The following is a 7,546-nucleotide window of genomic DNA, read 5'->3' as shown; positions in this document are numbered from 1 at the left end:
TCGCAACCCCATACGCCCTACAGAGTTCCGACATGTTGTCTTTTGCCTGATCGGTCACCGTATCTGTCTCCAATCGAGCACATGTGGGACATCACTGGACGACAACTCCAGAGTCATCCACAAACAGCATTCACCGTCGCTGTACTGACTGACAAAATGCAAAGTGGAAGGAACTCTATCGCACACACTGACATTCAACACCTGTACAACACAAGTCGTGCATGTTTTGCATTCATGCATTCAACATTCTGGTGATTACGCCAATAATTAATGTTCCAACATTTCGCATTTGCAATGTTTTATATCGTGCTTACGTTAACCTGTGATCTTCAAAAGTTTTTCCCTAAACTTCGTTACTCTACATTAATTGTTTTAGGTGTTTCGACTTTTTCCTGTCACCGTATATAGTTCCTTTGTGTTCTACTGCTAACCTGAGAATTGTCTGATGATGAAGGATATTCTTCACTAATCTTGAGAACAGCTCTCCTGAAACGTTCTCTGAATTATTGTCTGCAGCTTGAGATGACTGACTGATATCGATTGACCGTTCTTTATCTCCAGCTTGATACATGTGGTCATCCAATGTGGCCGCTTTCGAACGGAAAATATGGATTGTCGAAATACTCTGATTTAAGACTTCTATCTCAGCTGCAACCAACATCATAAGTCGAACGAAGAAAACGTCCAGACACAACGTAGCCTCCGCTGCTATCACCAGACAAATAGACTGCGTGACGTACAGCAATTCATACGTCGGCGATGAGTGTACGTCTGCTGGTAACCAGATGGGTGTCGGTAGTTGTCGGTGGTTTTCCTGGTCTTCTTTCAGGACAACACTGGAAAGTAGCGGAGAGGCCACCCAGAACATCAGTGAAGGCACAATCATGACCTGCAAAATATGGTAAAATTATAAACTCTGACATTTGCAATTAACTTTTCCTTCCTTGCCGTGCACGAATGAATTTAAGTCATATGATGTGTAATCATCATCATCATCATCATGATTTAAGACTGATTATGCCTTTCAGCGTTCAGTCTGGAGCATAGCCCCTCTTATACAGTTCCTCCATGATCCCCTATTCAGTGCTAACATTGGTGCCTCTTCTGATGTTAAACCTATTACTTCTAAATCATTCTTAACCGAATCCAGGTACCTTCTCCTCGGTCTGCCCCGACTCCTCCTACCCTCTACTGCTCAATCCATGAGTCTCTTGGGTAACCTTGCTTCTCCCATGCGTGTAACATGATCCCACCATCTAAGCCTGTTCGCCCTGACTGCTACATCTATAGAGTTCATTCCCAGTTTTTCTTTGATTTCCTCATTGTGGACACCCTCCTGCCATTGTCCCCATCTACTAGTACCTGCAATCATCCTAGCTACTTTCATATCCGTAACCTCAACTTTGTTGATAAGGTAACCTGAATCCACCCAGCTTTCGCTCCCATACAACAAAGTTGGTCGAAAGATTGAACGGTGCACAGATAACTTTGTCTTGGTACTGACTTCCTTCTTGCAGAAAAGAGTAGATCGTCGCTGAGCGCTCACTGCATTAGCTTTGCTACACCTCGCTTCCAGTTCTTTCACTATGTTGCCATCCTGTGAGAATATGCATCCTAAGTACTTGAAACCGTCCACCTGTTCTAACTTTGTTCCTCCTATTTGGCACTCAATCCGTTTATATTTCTTTCCCACTGACATTACTTTCGTTTTGGAGATGCTAATCTTCATACCACAGTCCTTACATTTCTGATCTAGCTCTGAAATATTACTTTGCAAACATTGAATCGAATCTGCCATCACAACTAAGTCATCCGCATATGCAAGACTGCTTATTTTGTGTTCATATATCTTAATCTCACCCAGCCAGTCTATTGTTTTCAACATATGATCCATAAATAATATGAACAACAGTGGAGACTGGTTGCAGTCTTGTCTTACCCCTGAAACTACTCTGAACCATGAACTCAATTTACCGTCAACTCTAACTGCTGCCTGACTATCCATGTAAAGACCTTTAATTGCTTGCAAAAGTTTGCCTCCTATTCCATAATCTTGTAGAACAGACCATAACTTCCTCCTAGGAACCCGGTCATATGCCTTTTCTAGATCTATAAAGCATAGATACAATTCCCTGTTCCACTCATAACACTTCTCCATTATTTGCCGTGATGTATGATGTATGATGTATGATGTGTAATGGCAATTAATTTGTACTTTATATAGTTGTGTTATTGCTTTCTTTAATACACTATTTTAGACTTGGAATTCCTTAGTTCATCATCATATCGTCATTAGAAATAGCAACTTCATTGTTTTTATTATTGAAGATGATTTTTCTGAAAAAGTTGCACGTGATATCTCATTCAGAAAGGCTTACAGTCCTTTGTTCGACACTGTATACAGCAGAAATACACGTTAGGGCGAAGGAAAATATCCACTGACAAGTCACCGACTGTGTCGATAGAGTCCTGTATCGCGAAGTAGACAGCGTTGGGCAGTCACAACTCAAAATCAGAATGAAGGAAGCTACAACGCGGTCCAGCCTGGTACTATCACAAAAGATTAGAGATGGGGTCGCGTCGTTTGTGATGTACTACAACCTAATATGAATCACATATTACAAAAATAGTGGAATATTGTTTGTGTAAATATAATTTTTGTTATTACTAACTTTAGCAGGCGCAGCGGAAGAACTGTCGAGAATATCATAATCTCTTTCTTTCAATCGATGTGACTAGCAGATTTTCAGACGTTTCCTATTACTACCTATTTTATTGTACTGTCCTGAAACAAACGGTGCATGTTCAGTGGCTTGCTGTAAACAGAGCACATAGTGTGCAAGAATCAACAGATTCCTCAAACCGAGGAGATATCAAGATTATGGTCCACAGAGTTCTGTTTTTGGTCCCTGATTGTTCATAATGGGTATTAGTGACTGGCCACTCTGTATTCATAAAGGTGCAAAGCTTGCTCTTTTTATAGATGATGCAAGTATAGTTATTGCACTCAAGTAACAATTATTAGCTGAGAACATTGTAAATAATGTCTTTCAGGAAATTATGAAGTGGTTCTCTGCAAATGGTCTCTCATTCAATTTTGATAAAACATACTACAAACAGTTCAGTGCAGTAAATGACATAACGCCATTAATAAAAATAAATTTAGAACAGAATTCTGAATCTAAGACATATTAGTAAAAATTTTTGCGTGTGTGCATTGATGAGAGGTTCAGTTGGAAGAATAACGCTGTTAATCTGCTGAAACTTTTGAGGCCAGCTCCTTAAGCAATTGGGATCCAGCTAGGATTACTGCAAATTTTAGTGATAAATATATGAGTAAAGTAGCTTATTATGCATGTTTTCATTCACTGCTTCCGTATGGCCTCGTATTTTGGGGTAATCCATCATTACGGGAAATCAATATTTGTTGTACAAAATATACATACATACACACACCCACAGCTACCCACCAACCCACCCACCCTCCCACCCACCCACACACAAACGTGTGATTAGACCCTGTTGGATCACTCAAAGCTTGTTGAAACTTTTTGTTTGTTCCCACACAGCTCTAATTTTTTCTGCTTGGGCTCTTCCTCTCTTCTGTCAATTTTTTTCCTGCTTCAGAGCTTCGTTCTCTGACCTGATTTCGCGTCTGTCAGCTTTTTGCTTAAATACCTTTCTGGCCAAAACATCTGAGTAATTTATCTGAGCTTTTTGTAGGTCCCTTTTGACCTCTTGTATCTAAGGTATAGTTTTGGAAAGCCTAAAAATTATTTTTATCATGACAGCAACACCAGCAACCGTTACGAAATTGTCTCGAATGAAAAACAACCCAGAGTTGCACTAATTACATTTATTCTAAACCTTTACCATGGCTTCTGCTATAATAATATATCCTTCTTCAGAGGTCCTAAGAAGTGATCCAAATAACATCTAGACCAGTAATACGATCTATGCATAAAGTTCTAAAATTACATGTATGATAACATATTACTAACATAAGCTTTTACAAATGAAAAATGTCTTAGCACAGCGGCTGCATCAGTATCAGTAAAATAACTTCAACAGACATAAGCCTGTTTCGATCATAAGTAAAACTACATGCGGCACCGTATGTCCTCCGCCTTTGCATCTGTTATACTAGGCGCACGGTCGTCAAATGTGCTACACCATGCGCGCCATAGGTGGTGCTCCCCACATTGAGTTACATCACACCGTCTATCAGGAAACTAGTTGATATCTACAATAAAATTTTAATAACAAGCCTACAAGTGCAACTGAAGGACCATATACTTATTAATACGACTGTCCAGCAGTTAAAATGCTGTTGCATACTATCATTAAAGTGGTCAAACATTAACAAATTCATATAACAAAGTTTGCATCACTGTTTGAAACATCATTCAGAAACGGGGTCTTATATGCAAATATAACTCCACCTTACATTATACGCTCTACCAGCTTATAGGGCTAATTCTATAGCTGACCTTAGTCGTTGTACATTGGCACACTACTAATGATTGACGATGGTTCTACGAACAGCAGTATAGTGCGTAAGTGCGGTAACATTGCACAAGACAATGAAAGGCACATTAACATAACTGCCACAATACAAACTACTGTTATTATGTTAACAGTAGTATTACGTTAACAGTAGTTTGTGTTGAGACAGTTTCCTTTTCATCTCATTCGGCAACACCATAAGTACTTTGACCAGTACTGAGAATACTGAAGAGAACACGTTGAAAAGTATCAGTATAAGACTAAGAGGTTGATCATGTTACCTTCAGAGAGACGTGTACACACAGTAGGTTAGTCAAAAGAAAATGACATACTAAGATATCAAAAGATCAAATACCTCCTCAAGCAGCCACAGTTTGTTTTAGGCAAGCAGCTGCAAAGCAAGCTGTTTACCCATTGTAGTACAGAAAGCCAAAATGATTATTAGGGACAGAACTTAACCTTATGTTCTACACTTAGACACTTGGAGAACACTGATTATCCAATAAGCTTGCTTTCAAGTTCTGATGTTACATAGATCGGTTTCTGTGTAAGTGATTTGCATTAGAGGTGAACATATTTACATCATCCGAGTGTGCTACGTCACGCCGGCCGGTGTGGCCGTGCGGTTCTAGGCACTTCAGTCTGGAAGTGCGTGACCGCTACGGTCGCAGGTTTGAATCCTGCCTCGGGTATGAATGTGTGTGATGTCCTTAGGTTAGTTATGTTTAAGTAGTTCTACGTTCTAGGGGACTGATGATCTCAGAAGTTAAGTCCCATAGTGCTCAGAGCCATTTGAACCATTTGGTACGTCACACACGTTTTGTTCATAACGAAGACATAGAGTGTTTGCAATAATTCATGTAGGTACTTTATTCACAGAAGGTTCTTACACAATATAAAGAGTAACATACAGCCAGCAATGACCATGCAGTTACATTACATACACAATCGGATTGAAGTCTATAGGTTACACTGTGATGGAAAAGTAATAACTTTCCTTTGAAAAATTACGTTCAGACATGTATCCTTATGAAGGTGAAACGTTACACCTGAGGAACACTGTATAAAGCTTACACACAAAAAACACTGTTATAAAACTTACACTAAACATTAATCTGTTTTTAGAGAAATTATGAAGTGTTACATAACAGTAAAGACATAGTTAAAATCTCTTCTTCCTTCCTTCCTGAAATGACGTTGGCCAGTTCGTTTGTCTGTGGCAAACTTGTTTCTTACATTCCATATGAGAAGAAGAGTCTGTAAACATTTTAGAGAGACTTGGCACCATTTGCTTTCATGTAAATATTACAGCCTTTTTCAGAAAATGTTTGTCCCCGAAATCGAGTAGGTCATTCATTTGTAATAAAGAGAAATAATTGCCAATCAGTATTTTATTCTATATTTTTCTAGTGTAGAATGGTAGCAATAAATTCGATCCTATAAAATGGTGGTTCTTGAGGTGATACATTAGCACAAAACTTATGCAAACATCAGGTGACAACACTTCGTTCTATGAATTTCCAGTATCACAGTATCAAAATTTTAACACCTTTTAGTATCTTAGAAGTGGAGTTCGCAATCATATTTTGTTCAGGAATTTTGACAGATGTGTGTGTGTGTGTGTGTGTGTGTGTGTGTGTGTGTGTGTGTGTGTGTGCGGTGTGCAAAAAACGTTGTGACACGTGACGTAATTATTATATTATTTGTGATGATAACGTATTTTCGTCAAAATTTACACACTTCACATGAATTATTAAACAATAATTAGGATGTGTTAAATATTTAATTTGAGTGGAGTGTTGTACCTTACACCAAGCTAGATACAATTATCGAACATTGGTCGTTCACAATTGCTGTTTTAGCTCTAAATTCATGTTATGAACATATAGTGTGTTTGCCTGTGTGTGTGTGTGTGTGTGTGTGTGTGTGTGTGTGTGTGTGTGTGTGTGTGTGTGCATGTATTGCTGACGTATTTAGATGTGGAAATACTGCAAGATTTACCCTATAGGTAGTTCTTTCGATTAATACATTTGAACATGACGCAGAGAATATTGAGATGATTGCGATGCTTTTGAGCACTGCCAAAATGGCTGATCTCGGGCTGCGTTTGGATTGGATTCTTCATTCTCAATCGTTGCTAAAATACTACTTTATGATCGGCTGTTTTGTTTTGATACCACATTGTTACTACCTGTAGAGGGGATTAGGAAGTAGGAGGGCATGTTGTGATTTGCCACTCGACGATGATGATATTACTGATAAGGTAGATGAGTTCACTGAAAAGAGCGGTGACGTCATTGATAAAGCACTGAAGCTTGTGACGTCACAGGTGTGACGCTGACTTCCTCATATGATGTCAAAATGTAATCAAAATACACTGGAAGTACTTTGCTATTTTGCTTCACTACTACTTCTACAACTGCTATTGCCACTACTACGACTCCATGTCAAATAGGGAATGTAATGGATGTCCATTTGACCAAACATAGTTGTCAGTATTGAAGAATTATAGCTGTGTTATAAAGCTCAGTAGAAATCTGTATTTACTTAACAGTAAGAAGCTGTTGGTCATACATTTCTAATTGTTCTCTCTTTGTTTTAGAGTTTCATTTCTAATTGCGTTACAGGAGTAAACCTGTTGTTTAATATGTACTGGACAGATGATTCCTTATATGAAAGACCGGAATGCAATGTTCTTTGTTTACAGTTGAGAGCAATCTGTAATCCGTGCACACCTCCATGTGACTAAAGGCTAACCAGGATTTACCAATCTCAAATACATTAAGAAAACAAAAACTTGATTGCATAAAGCTATGCAAAGTTTCTGATTCATTCATTATTAAAGCTACCAGTTTGCACCATTTGGAAATCCACACCTGTTCACAGAACGACTTGCCTTGTGTTTATGCGTTATAACTGCCTAAATAGTCCTTTATAAAATGCCGGCATATAAATGATATTTCTGTGTGTTTTATCACTTAGATGGTTCTATATTTATCATTAAACTTATATAAATATTGTTGCTGTAATTTATAATCAG

The sequence above is a fragment of the Schistocerca americana genome, chromosome 1 (genome assembly GCF_021461395.2).
Source record: "Schistocerca americana isolate TAMUIC-IGC-003095 chromosome 1, iqSchAmer2.1, whole genome shotgun sequence".
In the NCBI taxonomy this organism is placed as follows: Eukaryota; Metazoa; Arthropoda; class Insecta; order Orthoptera; family Acrididae; genus Schistocerca; species Schistocerca americana.
The sequence above is the reverse complement of the archived record's forward strand: the minus strand, read 5'-3'. Positions refer to the sequence as shown.